Source organism: Glandiceps talaboti, chromosome 7, assembly GCF_964340395.1.
Source record: "Glandiceps talaboti chromosome 7, keGlaTala1.1, whole genome shotgun sequence".
Classification (NCBI taxonomy): domain Eukaryota; kingdom Metazoa; phylum Hemichordata; class Enteropneusta; family Spengelidae; genus Glandiceps; species Glandiceps talaboti.
The window spans coordinates 14,744,805-14,765,641 of NC_135555.1; positions in this window are offsets into that span (position 1 = coordinate 14,744,805).

The window sequence follows — 20,837 nt, forward strand, 5'->3', positions numbered from 1 at the left end:
TTTTAATTAAATCGACACCAACTCCAAGTAAACCAAGACAAATTATTATCAAACATTGTGTCATGACTTGCCATGATATGACTGAAACCATTGAAGGAGCCCTTCTGTGCTTTTTTGAATAGTATGGCTGCCTTTGTGGAAGAACTGCATGCTAGGTGTTAGTTGATGTAAAAATCTTATAACGAGAACCCACTAGTATTACGGATTAAATCAAACACCCTACACTTTCGTGTAGAGGCTATGATTAATTGGGCGTCTTTGCAATTCAAAGGTAGAGCTCAAAGCGTTTAAAATGTTTTTTTTTCTATATCATGTTTGCAACGTATTTGCTTGGCTAGTCGGACCGGAGGCAACTCCGAACTCGAGTATGGCGTCAGGTATATATTTTTGAGGTGTTGCTTCATTCCAAGTCACAGATTCAAAGACCCTACACACAAAACACGAATCCCAAAGACGTGCTAGTTGGCATTAATTTTCTCCTGTAAATATTTCAACTGTCAATAAATTTGTTTAACTTTCTCTCATTTTCAAATAGCAACCTCTCACACGATCTCCGATCATTCTTTTCTGAACTACTAATTCAATTAAGAGCAAAACAGAAACTGACCAATATTTGACAAGAAACGATTTAACCTAAATAGAGTTGACTGTGACTGACTTTCACGTTAATTAATATGTAATTTATTCTTACATCACTACACGCTACACTACGCTACCACACACTAGCCTACACAACACTACACTACACTATACTCCACTGCACTGCTCTAAACTACACTAAACTACACTACACTACATTACATTACATTACATTACATTACATTACATTACATTACATTAGACTACACTACAAAGAATCATCTGTAATTAGCGGATATTGTCGTCTTGTAGTCGGACATAATACGATCACCAACAGTAAAAAAAAAATCCCCTTCGAATTCTACGTTTCGACAGTAAGAATGACAACTATACACGTCATTACTAAGGATGAAAGGTCGATATTGATTCAGACATACGTGCTATTAAAGTAATTGGAAATAGAACGATTATTAGTTGATGTTGTCAGCTGTGTGTCTTGATTGAAACGTCTCACTTTTAGACTCACTCAATGATATGAAACAGCGAGAGATCCACAGAGACGGATGAAAATAGCTTTATCTATAGGGGATGTCTAATATTCTACACAAACAATTTCTCGTAATTTGTTTAGCCAGCAGGTCTTATTCGAATTTGGTTTCATTCGGCGATATAATGAAGAGGACGGGCAACCTCTTGTAACTGATATTCAAATTGGCAAATCAGATGAAATACTTCCTCTGTCTTTCTGAGAATTATCTAAATTGTAATTTGACAATTAAAAAGGATAATGACGAGGACCACTATAATAACACTGCGGTAATTACTGATTACATTAACCCAAGTTTATACGTAAGTGCCCAGTTTCAAGTGCTATTTTTTGAAAGTAAGTTAAACAACTAGTGTATAATAAAGCTGATTGAATTTATGGTAATGCAATAAACAAAATATTCAGAACACAATTCATAATGACTTAAAACCAAATTTGTCAGAAAACATAATCTACACACTGTGTAATGTCCTAGTTGTAAACATTGCAGGGAGTGGGTTGAAGCAATAGGTATGACACTAATACAAGTGAAATCTAAATAATTAATTACAGAGAAATATGAGAGAGAGAGAGAGAGAGAGAGAGAGAGAGAGAGAGAGAGAGAGAGAGAGAGAGAGAGAGAGAGAGACAGACAGACAGACAGACAGACAGACAGACAGACAGACAGACAGACAGACAGACAGACAGAGACAGACAGACAGACAGACAGACAGACAGACAGACAGACAGACAGACAGACAGACAGACAGACAGACAGACAGACAGACAGACAGACAGACAGACAGACAGACAGACAGAAAGATAGACAGACAGACAGACAGAAAGACAGATACAGAGAGACTGGGATACAGACGGACGGACGGACGGACGGACAGACAGACAGACAGGCAGACAGACATACAGACAGACAAACAGGGAACGTATATGTGTGTAGGGGTGTAGCTATATGCTTATGTTTATATATATAATATGTATAGATACATATATATACATATATATGTAATATATATGTACATCATATACATTGTGTCTGTATCTGTTAGTGTATGTGTGTGTGTGTGTGTGTGTGTGTATGTGTGTGTGTGTGTGTGTGTGTAAGTAATCGAAGTTCAGAGAGACATGTCTTTTCAACTTCAATAAAAATTAATGGAATTCGATACCTTAAATTACTAACTATAATTACACATTATTCCTTCCATTAAAGCTGTGCAAATAAGGCACCTAAATCTCAACAGATTTGTCGGAAATCGATTCGGAAGTGTCAATATTGTTATAATTGTACCTTGGGTCGCACAAACAGTGACAAATACTACTGTTCTATACGTGTATTCTGTCCGTATTTAAAATTCATAACTTTCGTTTTCAATCAATCAAAAGTGTGTTTGTCGTTCAAGTTTAATAGAAAATGACTTTAAAAACCTGTTATGTCTAATCTTTAATTCGAAGTTCATTTCCTTCAGATCAAAAGGGAAATGAAAACGTAAATAACTGAAAAATTCTCAGTAGTTGAATGGTTACTGGAAATTGCTCATTAACTGCTTTTATACCGTGTATGAGCCAGGCTCAACAACAAGTATGGAATATATTCTTCGTTCTACATCACTGAAACGCTCATCTATGTCACGACAACAATGCTCAAACTTGCCCTTATTTTCCCTGACTTTTTTTATATTACTGCCGATGGTATAATTGTATTATAATATTTTCCTTCATTCAGCCGGAAAATACTCGTGACCTAAGGGTTTTCACTACTCATCTAACGACTCGTAATGACAAGGGCCTCTCAGGTCACTCGTATTCTCCTTGACAAGAAAAAAACATTGGGGCGTAATATCTAAAATATAAAATTACGAAGGCCAAGTTGATTGTTTCACATCAATATCTTGACTGTCGTTGTATGATATTTAATTACCGCCCGTTTCATGTTAGCGTTCACTTCTAGCTCTGTCAACTATGCAGAAACCAATTAGGAATTGCGTATGCTACACTTTAAGTTTTGTACGTACAAACATTTACTACACATTTTTAGTTTTTTGCAGTGTGTTGAGTTACAAACACAGACTTGGTCAATGTTGATTTTTCAAGTAAGAAACCATGATAAAATTGCCCGATAAATTAAAAAAATCCAAAATAGATACCAAAATCCTCATCCACATGACCACTTTGAATATCCTGAATGTTGCATCATGGGAAATGTGATAATAAATATGAATTAATCAGCATTGTAAAATTTTTTGTTAAATTGTTTGTTGAACCACAGATAATCTAGTTATGGTTACCCTGACCGGTGTAGGAGGTTTATTCTATCGTTATCCATATGGACACTTGTTGAGACGAAAGCTTTATCAGTGTACAAGAAAATGTAAGTACTTGTTATCTTACCGATGACCAGCTTCCACTTATCCATGCATCTGCTGGACGACGAACTTGTTTATAATGGACGCTGTATCCTCTGCCTTTATTTTTGCCGTCAGTTTTAAACTTAATACGTATCGCCCCACCACGTGTCTTAGAACGCCATATCAGGTTGCTTTGGGTTCCACAGAATCGGTGTTTAACTTCAGTAGCGGTTAGGTCATACACCTAGGAATGGCCGCAAAATGTCACGGTCAAATGACGGTGCAACACTCAGGTGCAAATTATTCTCAAAATATAAGAGAAATGCTTATGTGTTCGTAAATAGAGCTGTAAACTAGTCTTTTAATACACATAGAACAATAAGTACCGATGGATATGACAGATTTAGGTACATTATAGAATTTAAGTACATTCAAACAATAATACATCTGGGCTTTCTGAAATGTCTTTCTATTTTTCTAGTGTTTTTAATCATTTTCATGGTTACGCATGCTTTATACACTAGTATGAAACTATGCAAATGGCTGTAAAGAAATGACTCCGAAATTAACTTTCAGTTTCTAGAAGTATTCATCAGTATTAGTTTTGTGTTTTGACTTAGAAATTGCAAAACGATATAACATTAACATATAGTTGCATAATTTCATCTCGCAAACTGCGTCATTCTTTTTTAATAAGCAATACATTTCCCACAATATTTACATTCGAACTAATCTACAAGGGACACTATTGTCGTCCTGATGCTGGTTATTTTCTGATACGCTTTTATGAAATCCAATAACAAGTTTTTCTTTCTGTATTTGCTTTTGGTTCAATGAAACAAAAGGTTTACGGGAACTACGAAATTGAAATATAATGCAGCAGCAGCAATAGCAAAACCAACAACACCAGAAGCAGCAGCAGCAACAACAACAACAACAACAACAACAACAACAACGACGACGACGACGACGACGACGACGACAGCAGCATCGGCAATAACAATACCAGTAGATGTAAGAGGAACAGAAAGAACAGCAGTAACAACAAAAGCAATAGCAGCAACAATAATAAAGGCAATATCAACAACAGCGACAACTACAAACAACAGTAGTAGCAGCAGCAACAACAACAACCAACAACAAAATCAACAACAACAACAACAACAACAAAATCAACAACAACAACAACAACACTAACAACAACAACAACAACAACAACAACAGCATCGAAAATAAATACAGTACCTGCAACAACAGTGGAATCAGCAGCAAAATAAAAACATTTGATACAACAAAACAGGCAACCAGCAATAGCTACAGTTGTAATAACAGCAATAATAATAATAATAACAACAACAACAACAACAACAACAACAACAATAGAAACAGCAACAACAACTGAAACATCAATAGCACAACTTAGAGTTTTATCTATACATTACCTCGATATATTCCTCTTTACAGTTTTCAGAGTCCTTAACATCAATTTCAAAGAAAATTAACTCAATGCACTCCCAGAAACCAGTATCACTAGGCACTAAGTCTACTTCACAGTCATTCACTGTGACGTCAGAGAAAGGATAGGAGGGTGAATACAGCATCCCTTCCTCCTCAAATACAACTTTTTTAGAGTTTTCAGCATCACATACAGCTGTAAATGATAAGAGATGGGATAGATAGTGAACTTCAATAGGGAACATGTAAACCTACCATCTTTACTATCCTGAATGTTGCATCATGGGAAATATGATGATAAATATGAATCAATCACTATTGTAAACAATTGTGTTGCACTGCTTGTAACAACAAATATTCTAGTCATGGTTACCCTCACCATTGTAGGTTTATTATATTGGTAATTCCAGATTAGGTATTATGATGACTACAGATAATCCCATAGTCCTTTGCATTTGCATTTGAGCAGGTTCAGTCTGTAATGCCAAGTTCCCTATTCCAAAAGCATTCTACAATATTCCAACCACAACTCGCTTGTCTGTACACTTAAACGATATCTCCTTGTAGTGAGACGAATACAAACAGTGTGTATGGTTTGTGAAATTATGTTAGTAATTTCCACAACATAGTCTAGTTGTGCAGCAATAAACAAAATTGTTCATATGCATTTTGTTACTACTGACTAAAACCCAAATCAAATTTCTGCTTTTAATCCTTCTGTCATTATAATTTGAGCCCACAAAACTACAATAATTTAATCGACCTTTCATACCGCATATTACAAAAAATATTTAAATTTCGTGTGGCCGAATTAAGATTATAATTCTCTTGATAGTACTAACCCTAAATTATCGCCAAACATCACTTGGCCGTCAAACGATATTGTTGTGATATGAGCGATCGTAAAGACGTATGTATCGTAAATCGTAAATCCACAAAATCGAGCCATGTGAACTCAATAATTATATATCTGTTAATGATACTTATAATTATTTCCGGACTAATTACCAAATAATGATTTCTACTATCCAATCTTATTTGGACATAAAATTGACTTTGAATATAATGACCAGCTCGTTTCGAGATAATGATCAAATATCAGGGCTATATTTCCCAATTATCTTATGATATTAGCTAGAAAATGTGACTTTTAGAAAGTAATTTGGGTCATACAAGTTTACACTATCTTTTATGGTATTGGCCTGTCAAACAATGCAGTATGTGTTTTACAGTGGAGGTTTTGATCTCTCGTGGTGAAATGTTTAAAGTACTGTTTTTATTGTTTGGAGAAACACATCTGTACATGTGTACGATATATGATTTTACTCGTTCACTATAGTTGTTGTACTATCTCATGAGGTGCACACGATGCAATAATTTCATCAACGGGCATAATACATACGTCTTTGGCATTCCTTTTCGTCAGCACCATCGGTACAGTCAGGGAAATGATCGCACAGTCTGTCTTCTGGAATGCATTTCCAACCTTCTCCCTGTGTTTGATCACATCCTTTCACACCTTTGCACATGTCTAGATTAACAGTGGATAATTCAGTAAATAAAATCATATATATATATATATATATATATATATATATATATATATATATATATATATATATATATACATATATATATATATATATTAATTTGGTATATTATAGTTATTGTTATAATCATATAGTACACAGCCTTCAAATACAATTAGATATTTATCCTCAATATTTTTCTTCACTCGGTCATGGAAAATACTGGCCTTCGCCACTACGAGTCGCTGGACTGATTGAATACAAATGTTGGAGAATATTATAATTATACTTCTCAAAAGCATAATTTAATTTTAAAAAAGCGGGCAAAATAAAGGCAATATGGAACGTTTTGTGACTAATAATCCGAGCACTACTCAGCCAGTAATGTAAAGAGAGGTTGCCGTTGTGATGTAGAATGACCAGGGTATATGATCAATATTTTATGTTCAAAGACAATACCTTGGCTTACACATGATAAAACTTTCAAGACGTTCGTTACCACTTAAAAGCTAGTCAATTTGCACACAAAATCGGAAATAGATGTGATTCTGTCAATCTAAAAAGATAGTTGTATAATTGTATGAGGAGAGCAATGATTTGAAGTCTGTCAAGCTACACATTACAAGATATACGAACATTGATATAAAGCACCCAATGCAGTGTGATTCTAGAAAATGCAATGTAAACTGTTATAGATGTAACCACCATGACACACTTTCCCTCTTCCTTCTCCTAATACTTCTTATATTATTGTTGAATTAACTGGTTAGTACTCTTTTTCCAGCCAGATTAGTTTAACCTATGATGGGCATCTTGATTCTTACCACAACCCAATTCATCACGTCCATCAAAACATTCCCAGACACCATTACATCTCAGAGACTCGTCAATACAGACTCCGTATTCTCCGGCCTGGCCACAATTGAACTGCTTTTCACCACATGATGCTAATGAAAAGAAAAAGAAATATATGTGTGTGAATTTCGGTTATGTAAAATTGGCTCATGTAACCCCAAGACTTAACAGTTCTAATGGAAATGGACAACTAAATAATTTATTTCCAAAAACTGTTAAAACTGTTTTATACAACCCAAACACAGGTATGCCCTAGCTATTTAATATACATCAGATTTTGATCTCCACTTGAACAAATGTCTTAAATTAACACACTGACTGTGTCGCCATACACTTATGACAGGTTCTGCATGCAAATGCCCTACAGGTCGACATCACAATGCTGTAGGAGTACTAGTTAGATATTAAGAGATATTGATACATTTGGGATTACGTTTAAAACTTTCATGGGAAAGTGTAAAAAAAATAAGGTATCAAAACATACACTGAATTCGCGACGAGTTGCGTCCAACACTTCAATTATTATGTCTAAAGACATTTCATGGTAGTCGAACGGATGGCCGCAGATTGTCATGGATTGCACTGTATGTCTGAATGAATAGTTATAGAATTTATGTTGTAGTGAGAGCGTTGGACAACTTTTCATAATTTTAACGGAAAACGTGTCATTTTGACTGGAATGTACTTAACTCAAATGTACATTTCAATTGAAACTAACACCACAACTGCGCGCAATGTGCTATTTTACGCCAATTAAGTGAAATGTACAATTTTGACTGAAACGTACACTTTTACTGAAATGCACAACTGAAATGTACCCTTAAACTAGTAACTGCAATTTTTAACTATGGTGTACAATTCGGACTGAAATGTGCCATTTGAACGGAAATGTACCACTTTAGACCGAAATATTTTAACCTACAAACTAAATTAATACTCGCTTTTTATCCCCGCTGTCATATTATTGGATATTTGAGATTCGAGATGTAGGCCATTTGTGTTCTTTACTTAACAAATAATCAGATTAATCAAATACGCGCAAATTAACCATGAAATATGAAATGGACATTTCAATTATCATCAGTAAATAAATCCTTCACAATTATAATAAGGTGTTTAATTACTTTGCAATTATCTGTCGTATTACATTTCTATCATCATTACCATGTTTATACTTTATCAAAATTGTCTTTCTCAGAGGAAATGAGACATTGCATGTAGGTGGTGACTGCGCTGTTAATGCCATTTTCCATTTCTGTTTGTTGATTTCACAATTCATGCTCCGGGCTTATTTGACAGTGATTAAAACCATAATAATGAAAACATGCTTTATACATCTGGAGGGAATTTTATTAATTTGAAAAAAATCAAGTTTTAATACATATTTACCAATGTGCTATATGTTTTCTTAAGGTAATAAATCAAGGATGTCAGGTATTTATTGTGTGATATATAACCTTTCAATAAAGAAATATATTGTGCGTCCCTAAGCAGTTGAATTTATGACCAAGAAGCTTTTATTTAGTGTTCACCTCTGTATCCATCTCACACACGAGAGGAAGTCTTTTAGAATCTCGATTGGGTTATCAAAGCACAAACGGAGGTCGAGAGCAACACACTGTCACTTTACAGAATGACTTCTTATCGTAATAATGCTAGGTTTTAGTTCTGCTGCCACATTTTCAAAAAAAAATTAAAAACACAGTACCGGGTGATATACGTCATTGATACTTAGAATAAGACTAGATATTATCGAAGAGGGGACACGTGTGATTATAAACTGTACAATAATATTTTGAAGGTATCAACTTGTGCTGTGTTGATCTAGTTACGAGTCATAAATCCATGCCAGATTATCAACCACCTGTCTCCTTATAGGCGCTGTTAATCAAAATCACCAGCCTCGTGACGTTATGAGCTTAAAAAGCAAATATTCACTCTACATATACTCCACATGGCTAATTATTTATATGGAACTATTTTCACATATCAGTCAATTTTAATGCTATTTCTTTTTGCATGTATTTACACATTACATTGTTATGCTTCGATAAATTTGTCATGGTAGCCTTTTTAACATCGAATATTGAATTACTTGTTAAACCAACTTTGACTATTAATCTCGATTTTCTATTTGTCATGGACTTGGATATGCCACCTACTCAAAAGGGTTAAATCGATTCATTGTGTAAAGTAATATGTTAAGTGTCAATTTATAAACGTTATTTATCTGGTGGTGTGATGTTACAGTGACCTTAACTACATTCTAAAAGTAGTTTTACACTATTCGTCGGATTCTATAGACAGTGCAGTGTTTTTTTATAAGGTTTGGGTCCTCAGTAAAAGGGAGGAGGGGGATATTAAGAGACTCCCATACCTTTTTACAATAATTTTGATGGGTAGCATACGTAAAATACACAGGAGAACTCGGATATATATTACCTACTTACCACCCATAACTAAAAACGCTACATTGTCTTTACTGGGTATACGTATAAGTCAAATACATTTCTCTAGATTAATACATACACTACTAATATCACATGTATCATATACATGAAACTGCTCCTATTCTTCCTTTCCTTCGTCTGCCCCCTCCCCCACCTCCTTGTCAGTCAAATACAGCCAACATATAGACGATATATATATATATATATATATATATATATATATATATATATATATATATATATATATATATATATATATATATGTTGAGGGTAGAAGAAAATCAAGTCGGGTTTTTCGTCTCTACAAGCCTGTTTCGTGAGTAAATCACTCGTCAGGAGATGTTGATGTATATATATATATATATATATATATATATATATATATATATATATATATATATATATATATATATATATATATATATATATATATATATATATATATATATATATATAGCGTATTTCATTATTTGCAATCAATCGCAATGCATTAGGGAGAACTCTAGAGATAAATGACAACAAAACATTCTGTTCCACCACAACCCTGTGGTTTTTATAGAAGTAAAATGCAGTTAACTAGTAAATAAAATGACAATATGAACAGGCTAAATGACCGACTTACATCATAAATATATATGTTACACTATGTAATGTACTGATGGTATTAAACATCTTTTAAAACCAATGTACAGGGAGTAATAATAATGGTATGATCACTTTAAGAACAATGTGTGTCATATTTTATTTTTTCCTACTTACGGTATGTACAGTTGATTTCATCCTTGAGCCCTGCCCAGCAATGTATGTATCCGTCACACACCAAATGTCGCTTAATGCATCGTTCATCATCACCACATGGGAAGTCTCCAGCCAGGCATGGTACTGCCAAGATTAAAAACAAGATATACTTAGTGTATGACTTATAACTTATCAACTTTGAAACATCTATTTATAAAATTTTAGCTCGCAGTTTTCTATTTATCCATACATATCTAATTAATTAAAATATATAAATATAGAAAGTTCCCGGGGATGTACATGACAGACAGACATTGTTTCTGTATCTGTGTCCCACTGTCTCTCCCTCGTTATCTCTGTCTCTCTGTCTCTCCGGCTCTCCTACCGCTGTATATCATTGTCTCAGTCTCTCTCTCTATCTCTCTCTCTCTCTCTCTCTCTCTCTCTCTCTCTCTCTCTCTTTCTTTCTCTCTCTCTCTCTCTCTCTCTCTCTCTCTCTCTCTCTCTCTCTCTCTCTCTCTCTCTCTCTCTCTCTCTCTCTCTCTCTCTCTCTCTCTCTCTCTCTCTCTCTCAGCAAAAACTGAAAGGCGGTAAGAATATAACTGATAGTGTAAAAACTAGAATAAAATTTATACTAGAAATAATTGGAACTGAATGACATGATAAAGACACTGTATCCGGTGTATCGTCGGCAGGAAAGTGAATATATGATATGTTGGCGGCATAGAGATGGATCAAATCCCTAGGGTTTATCAGAATATGGCTATTAATACACTGCAGGTTATGAATGTATAAAAAATGCGTCAAGACTTTTAATTGCTTGGAACGAGACTGTAAATATTGAAGTTTACTAGCTGTTGAGAAGCGAAATTGCGTTAACCAAACTAAAATAACAGTGTCGAAGTGAATTACTTCCACAGTGACTCCAAAATGGAGGAGAAAGAGTTACAAATATAATATCGGGAAATAATATCTTCAAAATAAATATCAGATGAAAAAGTGTAAAATATTAAACAACAAAGGATAGAATTTTAACATAATGTTCAATATCAATATTATTATTAAAATTTCCCGAGCTTTATCTTAGGCATTATCTATTATACCTTACAAGGAAATATTGCCCCTAAAATGGCCTAATAATATAATCGTAAATGAATTACCAACAATTCCTCAATAATGCTACCATGGAATAAAACTGAAGATAATTATTCTGCATTTAAAATCTGCATTGTCGAAAAGGAACCCGTTTTTGGCTTCACTGGTGATTATGTCACTGTGTTGTGGAAAGGCGACACGTAAGATGATTTGACAGTTATCGACTGACTTTACGTCTTCGTTTGTTGGTCTATTATGTAGCGTTCTCGTGAGTGATGGGCAAATGCATTATCAGCAAAAATAATGAGGTAAGCTTAAAGGTACAGTAAAAGTGACTTGCCTTCATATGACAAAGACCTGTAGATGCTGTCTGGGTGTGCCGGATTAGTTCTTGCTAGATCGGAATGTTCTTTGCTTTGTTCGATGGCAGACAGCCTTAATTTGTTCGTGTTGCATAGTGTTACAGCTGGGTAGTCCAAACTTTTAGCCGTGCCAAACTCAATACGCACTGCAACATCGTGTTCGATAAACAGATTAACTAATGTCTCCAGCTGGTAGAAGAAAAACGAACAAGTGCCTACAAATATGGAAGTCCAAATAAGTCTGCCAAATGTCGATTTAGCTCCGACAATGCGGGGAATTCCATGGCACGTTGTTCTGAGACCAAATTCCTTTGTGACATTTCTTAGCTTCTCGCGACCTATTCTCCTTCGTTTTCCTCTTTTCTTTACGGTCACTCTCTTCGATATAAAAGCATTCCCCTGCCCAGCCTGGTCGAAAGACTTTGGTGTATTATCAGCTGTATCCGTCCGATTTCCTTGCGATGTCATGCTCGGCTGCCTACGTAGACAAATAAACCATACGACAAGCAGAGAAATACGTGTGATTATTATGAATTCAAATGATCTAAATCTGATTCATCACATTCGACCTTATTTGAAAAATAAACATAATTTTAATATTCAAATATCAAGGAAGCTATTTTATGATAAATATGTTCTAGCGGTGATATTTTACTTCGTTAACGGAAATGAATCATTCTTTGTCTGCGCTAACACAAGACAATCACTCATGGCAAATAACTTAATATATTAGCACCAAATGGTAATTAAAACACTGCGAACATCTAACTAGGCCTTTAGGGACAGTGTGTTCTATAGTTCCTTTTCTTTCCATTATATGATTGTCAATCAATTTTAAGTCCCGCTCGACGTGTTTAGTTCCGTCGTTTGTCATGATAATAGAACTCATATCGTCTTGTGTATATAATATATAAATTTTGAGGAGATGTGAGCCCTTTAACTAGTCAACCATGTGGTGAATTTAACCGTCTGTGATTCAAAGAAGGTCCTGTGCGATTTTTCACTTGTCTTACTTCCTGTTTCTGATATCTAGCTGAAGTCCAGTCCAGATCATGTTTAATATCTGAAATACTAAAACTTTTTCTGGTTATTTTTTTTCAATTCCGATGTCCGCCGTCCTTAAATGTTGTCAGACTTCATACCTCGAGTTTTAAGACATGATGATTTGACCAAAATGTTCACCAGCTTCTTAAATTAAATGACAAGTAGTTAGAATCATTTTTTTAGCATTGAGCTTACCACCATCCTCGACAAAGACAGAGTCAACGCTCATTGTTGACAGATGGAAGAACAATTTGACCTGCTTATGCGTGTGTGTTACAGTATATTTCAAAATACCGTGCAGCTTTTATGCTTGCTACAACCACACAGTGACTGGCACACAGAAACCAGTACGAAACTGCGTATGCCACACTCCAATAGCAAGATCGCATGTGTTTAGCTACATTTAGTCTAACTAAACTAAACTCCATGCAGACATTTGGGCACCAGTGTTTTTCTTAGTATCAAACACTCCATGAAGGGCGCGTAAACTGTCCTTTGCGGTGTTCATTTGATGTCTTTATGGTGGCATGTATAGTTAATTTCACATAGACAAAATGTAGCAAGACGCTGTACTCATTCAATCTTGCTATCTTAAAGTGTAGCATGTCCAGTTTCTTATTATGGTTTCTGCGTGGTTGGTTATATCAAACAGAGAGTATTGTGAAATTCACTGTACGTACGTATATAATAACCTGTGTAAGTCAGATGGTAATTTGATGTACATGATGACATATGATTTGGCACATCTACAAAATTACATGATTATTTCATGACACTTGTTAAGTAAGGTTTTCGCAAAGGCTAATAGCAATATCAACAATCATTTTGTAAAATGACATTTTTACCTCGCACTCCATTTTGGTAGGTTTTATGATTGACTAATTATCCAAATAACGCCAGTCATCATATTAAGCCGCAAATACGTTGTTTCCATTTTCAAGTAAGTGTGAACGATTCCATAGACTTGTTTCTAGCAGGAAGTGAGCTTACTACAATGGTCGATGTTATTTAAATATGTGACGACATAGGAAAATAATGATTGTAGTTTTCAATTTAAAGTATTTTGGATTTTTATTTTCCAAGTACACGGAACTAAGTCCGTGTTCCTCGTTTACATGTCTCTTCTCCATACATGGATGTAGTCTATCTATTTATATGACTTGTGATACAATTGAAACCAGGCAACAATCGGCTAATGTTCCAGTCTGCGTTTGTGAATTTTGACTGTACACAAAATGGTATGGTTAAAGGGCAGATGCAATGGGCCACAATTAAATGTATTTTTATCAGTGGGTGGATATTACATCAAGTCACATCACTGCATAGCACAGCACAGCACACCGCAGCACACCACAACATCACAGCATCCCATCACATCACATCACATCACATCACATCACATCACATCACATCACATCACATCACTGCACAACACAACACAACACAACACAACACAACACAACACAACACAACACAACACATGTCACGTCACGTCACAGCACAGCACAGCATCACAACACAACACAATACAACACAACACAACACAACACAACACAACACAACACAACACAGCATCACAGCACAGCATCACTTCACACTGCAGCACATCACATCACATCACATCACATCATATCTCATCACATCATATTATGTATCGTAATTATCTTAAGTATTATACTACACAAATGAAATGCATACGACGTCGTAAAAAAATACAGTATATATGAAATACTCGAGCTCGCTTAACTGAAGAGCAAAACATTCTAAAACATGCGAATGAAATTACTGAATAAAACAAAGTTAATTAACTAGATAATGGTTACAACTCGAAACTCTAACAAAACGGTATGTACTAGTATGAAGGTTTTCAGATTTCAAACATTATAAATAGATTAGCATACAACTTATTAAATATTTTAAATGTGAAAAAATAGTGAATTCATTTTTTCCTGATATTGAAGTTGAAGATATTCAGGACGGAGACGTTTTATCCCCTTTTGTCAGCTACAGAATATTTCAAAGAACTCGACGAGCTAACCTAACTTGACAAACAGACAGACAGCAAAGCATGCATATATGAACGATAAGTAGCTAATATATACTACGGTATCCTGCAGGGACTGATGGTACTACCGATAACCTCAGAGCAAATTTGCAAACGTTATTAGTAAACACACCACGTCGGTGCGATACATCGCTATTTTAAAGGCTGAATGTCAAATATGATCAGGCCTGCAATGTAAACAATGCAAATTCCATAGGTAGGTAAAAACGGATATCCAGCCGTTCCTCTGAGTTTTGAAAATGAAATACGTTGCTAAGCTGTAAGATTCATCTCTTAAATTTTTAGTGTTGCCAATGTAAATTAGAAAGCCCTAGGTAAAGCACACATGCATATATACAATGTCTCATTATTGGTGTTTTAACAATTTTCAGTGAACAGATTGTCGCAAGCTAGTGCAGTTTTTACATGGCGACAGATTCAAAACCAAACTTTCGTTTAATATTTAAACTTGTCACTACACCACCTACAGTTAATACTGACTACTAATTAACAGCTACAATGTCTTTGTTTTATCAATAACTGACCAATTATTAGAGAATATGTATTTGGTTACTTGATGACTAAAATATCCCAGTTTTTAGCTTTTAAGGGCTGAAATCTTGATGAATTTTTTATTATTATTTGTATAGCATAAGGTTTATCCTGCCCAACGCAAACAACTGCATAAAACAAAATCAAATATTGAAATAAAGCTACCCGTAATTTGGTAGAGAACACAATGGCCAGTCCGACATCAATACGATTTCCTTTCTCATCGTGTGTTTGCTAATTACTTCAATATGATATGCACCGTCTGTTTGTGTGTATTGCGATAATAATACACACGTTGGTATATCGAATTAACATTACGGAATATGACATCATAAGGAACCCAGTGATATACACGTGTAGACACAATAGTCAAGGAGTTTCACGTGTTTGTTTATGAATCTCTTGCGGATGAAGTTGACAATTGAAAGTAAATTTGCTGACTAGGCCTAAAGGAGATTTGTAATGAGCCAATGTAATGTTTGACGTAATGTATGGTTTAGCGCTGTTGATGATTGACGAAATGGTTTCCCAAGGCTGACCTTGAAGATAGACACTTTTAATTACATCGATTGGGGAATATGGGTTTCTGTGCCTTTGGTTGCATCCAATAAAAGTTAAATTCAGAGTCTTACCTACTTCCTACTGGAAAGCACCTGTAGGTTAGTTGGGTTTGATAAAAGTGATATCGGTTGTCCAACAGAAAATGGCATCATCAAGTGTGCAAGTTAGTAAGTAAGTCAGTCAGTCAGTCAGTCAGTCAGTCAGTCAGTTAATTAGTTAGTCAGTCAGTCAGTCAGTCAGTCAGTCAGTCAGTCAATCTAAGTGTATCAGTAAGTCGTCAAGCAATCAGTCAGTCAGTCAGTCAGTCAGTCAGTCAGTCAGTGAAACAAACTAAATTCAACCCCACAAAGAAAATAAACTCCCAAAAAGGTGCAACCTGAAACATTCTTTTAATTTTCGTTAAGTTTTAACTCTCGAAAAATACACCCGTCCGACCTTTTACATAAAACGGTTAAAAATTCTTCTCTAAATTAGCTGCACTTAAATTCACGAATTTTCGTTTGTAGTTCGATGCATGTATGCATACGCTTGTACATACCATGAATGAGCACGGGTCATGATCATTTCCTCGCATTTCTCAATAAATTGTACATTGATGGGATGTTGTTAAAATGGTTTGATCACAAGGTGATCAAATGAATTTCAGAAAGTACAACAACATACATACATTGGAGAAAATAATTATTCAATTTTCAGATAATGATGTTTTCGTAATCAATTACTCTTTGCTATGGAGATGGGACCGGTAGCACAATGGTCCTAGGGGACATTTATGATTAACATTTACGACCGTTCTTGACTACGTATACATTGTTTTGTTCATTTCCATAATTTTCAATACCCGCATCAATAAGTCTCAAATATGGTTTAAATTTAACGTTTTAATTAAAGATCACTTTTGCGGATTGATTAAAAACATGGGCGTCAGTGTAAGATATACACAGATGGCGATATTGTCCCATACGCTGTGCAGTGTTGTTACTATATATATAAATATATATATAGTAACAACACTGCAAACACAATATATAAAGTGCGGCAAACACTTGCGATTCACAATAACCACAGACATTCGTATTTACACATCCACGTTTACTTGTTTCTATACATACTGTATATACCCGAAACAAATGTTCGGTTTTCTGTGTTATCAAAATATGCCCCGAACGTCAAATAATGCTCCAGATAATGACGTCATCACGAGGGTAAATGTTCCGTCCCTGCCCCAACTATCTCCTTATTTGCCCAAAGCCTGCTTTATATAGTGCAAGTTTATTCCGAACCAGTGTAGTGACAATTACGTGGTGGAACGAGCTTCAAATATTCACTGGGTTTGACATAGTTAAACTTCAGTCAAGTGTAATTACAACCATGGCTCTTCAGGTGTGACAATCTGTTTATAGCATACACGTACTATTTCAAGTCCGTCACACAAAATGTAAAAAAAAAACATAATTAGCTGGCAAAAACCTATATGCTTGGCTATGCGCCAACATTTTATAATTTTACTTTTTATAAAAATGGAATTCTGATGGGGGGGAAATCATCTTTCGTCAACGACAGAATAGTTTTGTGTTTGTACAAGTGTGCCTCTGCGTTTAACGTATGGTCACATTGCTCATATAATGTAATGAGAACGTCCTAATTAACGACTATTCGGTTTTATATGCAGTCGTCAAACTTCAACAAAAACATACGTATGATTGTATTCCTTCTCTGGAAAGTATTTTTGCACGGTTCGTCGAGTCTGACATGTATGGACAATGCGTCGAATCAACATAATGCTGTACTAAAATAGCCTCCCTATTATTGCACACGGTCTGCTGAATACGAATTCTACAGTACTGTTCTTAGCATAGGTAGATAATGACAGCAAATCCACATAATCTGATCATAATCTGAACTTTTATAGTTGAATAATTTGCATGAACAGCAAAATAATATCAAAATTTAGCATAGCCCAATCAATATATAACCAGGTGCACTTTTGCTATTTAACCAAGCATTAGGGCCAGGGCATTAATTCTAGAAAATTATACCTTTCAAACAATAATGTGACACGCCGGACTGCAACGGAACATTTTTCATTGATGCAAATATATTGTACATCGAACATTCATACAACATTTGAAATTCTGACACGAAACATCGCCATTCATTAGTGATCCCTGGATTATTTTATTACTATTTGATTACGTTTCCCTCGTAATATATCTGCATGTATTCAAGGACCAATGCAATTCACTTGATAAATAAATAAATACAATGTAGAAATGGATGGTAAACTACATGCTAATTATTGCCACAGTGTGTAGACCTATACTCACATTCTATAAATTAGAGCAAAGGGGAAGTTAGTCCGAGTATGCCATAAAGGTATACAACTGTTGCGCAAAATGTAGAGTATTTTTCTTTGTTCGCCTTTTTCAAAACGTCACAAATTACTACCGGTTATCGAGAGAGGTACAGTATGTATGTATGTATGTATGTATGTATGTATGTATGTATGGATGGATGGATGGATGGATGGATGGATGGATGGATGGATGGCTGGATGGATGGATGGATGGATGGATGGATGGATGTATGTATGTATGGATGGATGGATGGATGGCTGGCTGGCTGGCTGGATGGCTGGATGGATGGATGGATAGATGTATGTACGTATGTATGTATGTATGTATGTATGTATGTATGTATGTATGTATGTATGTATTACAATAGCTTTTGTAAACCTTAACAAATTTTGCGAATGCTTTTTCGCTACTTGCATCTTGCCTGATAGAATAAAATGGTGTATTTTAATTACAGAAAACAAGGGTTTGTCTCACATCACCTTTCTAATTATAGAGTGTCAATGTCGGAATGCTTCACTACACCTACCGTGTAGAATCTGACTCGAAATAATGATTTGCATAATATATGTCTTTGACAGGTGTTAATTCATGTAACTGTGCCAAAATTGATCACTTGAATATTGATCACTTAATATTGATAAATTCAATACTATGAATTCGAAATGGGGATACACAGGTATGTTACAAAATCGACTAAACCTAAACTAAACTGTACATCACTGAGCAAATGACCTTAATCAAAGAAACACGACATAACGTAGCCTATTAGTTTGATAAGTTCATTGAAGTAACGAGTATTCTATGATGAATAAAACATCATCAAATGTGACTTCAGATGAATGAAAATGCATACATACATACATACATACATACATACATACATACATACATACATACACACACACACACACACACACCTACACACACACACACACACACACATACATACATACATACATACATACATACATACATACATACATACATACATACATACATACCCTTTTTAGCAGCAATGAAATCACTCTCCATAATACGTGTTTACATATCTGTTATACATATTTACTAAGTCAGTCAAATTTGACACGTGTATGTGCATGTGTATACGTTAATGTCCGCAAGGATAACATTGATGGCAATATCATGGATAATTCAACAAAGTTTACAATTTGCAACTTGCATATCGTTGTACGATGTAAAACAATGGAATGTTGAAAGCTCATCTGTGCAAAAAGTTCAGTCTAAGTTAATGGATTTGACTTCGTACAGGACTGAAATCAACAATGCTTTTGTTTCATATGTATGCTACCCTATGTCCGAAATATTACATATCTTGCAATGTCCACGTCACTGAATTCCTGACTCTCAGTGTGTATGACTGTACGGCATCAACGCTATAGTATGTGTGGGATACAATTGTGTCATTCAATTACGTTAGCCGTTATATTTAATCCCTGGATGTGAAGTCATTATTAGTAGGACTAACGTATCGCAGAATGCATATATAATTACTCCGACGACGATCACTTAAGGATGCAGATAACACCTGTACGGGTGTAGGTACTCATGTATCTGATATATATGTTAGATAGAGCCGAACATCACTATCTATTTAATGATAGCAATGACATTTGAGATTTGCTTGGTATTCACAACCAAAGGCACTCGGGTAGAAAAACGTTACACATTATTAAAACACCTTGTGTACTATTTGTATCGATTATTGACCATTTTACTTGCACTAGAGCGCGCGATCTCATTGATACTGCGAGTCTTTATCACAACGCCGTGTTTAAAAGTGTAAGAATTCAAGTTGACATCACTGTCATTAAACAACTTCAAGAAGTTTAAGAATACACCAAATTTACGCTAGGACAACATAGGCAAATGCATGGTAAAATATCGTTGACATTGACAATTAAAAAGGATAGTGCAAGGTTCCCTGAAAAAATCTCAACAACGAAGCTACTACAGCGCGTTGCAGTTTACTGATCACTCGCTCTGTTTGATGCTAGCAAGCATTAGTCTGTTTCTTGCTGCATTTTGTCTAAATAAAATGAAGTAATATAATACTATGCAGACATCAAAACATCTGCACCCGCGTGTCAGCGTTTACAGTTACACCACGCTTATTTTATTTTTGGCTAAAATGTAGCAACATATTGCGATCTTAATATTTTGAAGTGCAGAATGTCTAGTTTCTTATTGGTGTGTGTCTGATTATACCATTTGGTGAAACCAAACACAGCCAGTGAACAGTAACCTGCAACGCACTGTATCTTGATGATAGAAAGGTTATGATAATAACTGTTTTCATAGACAGGAAAATC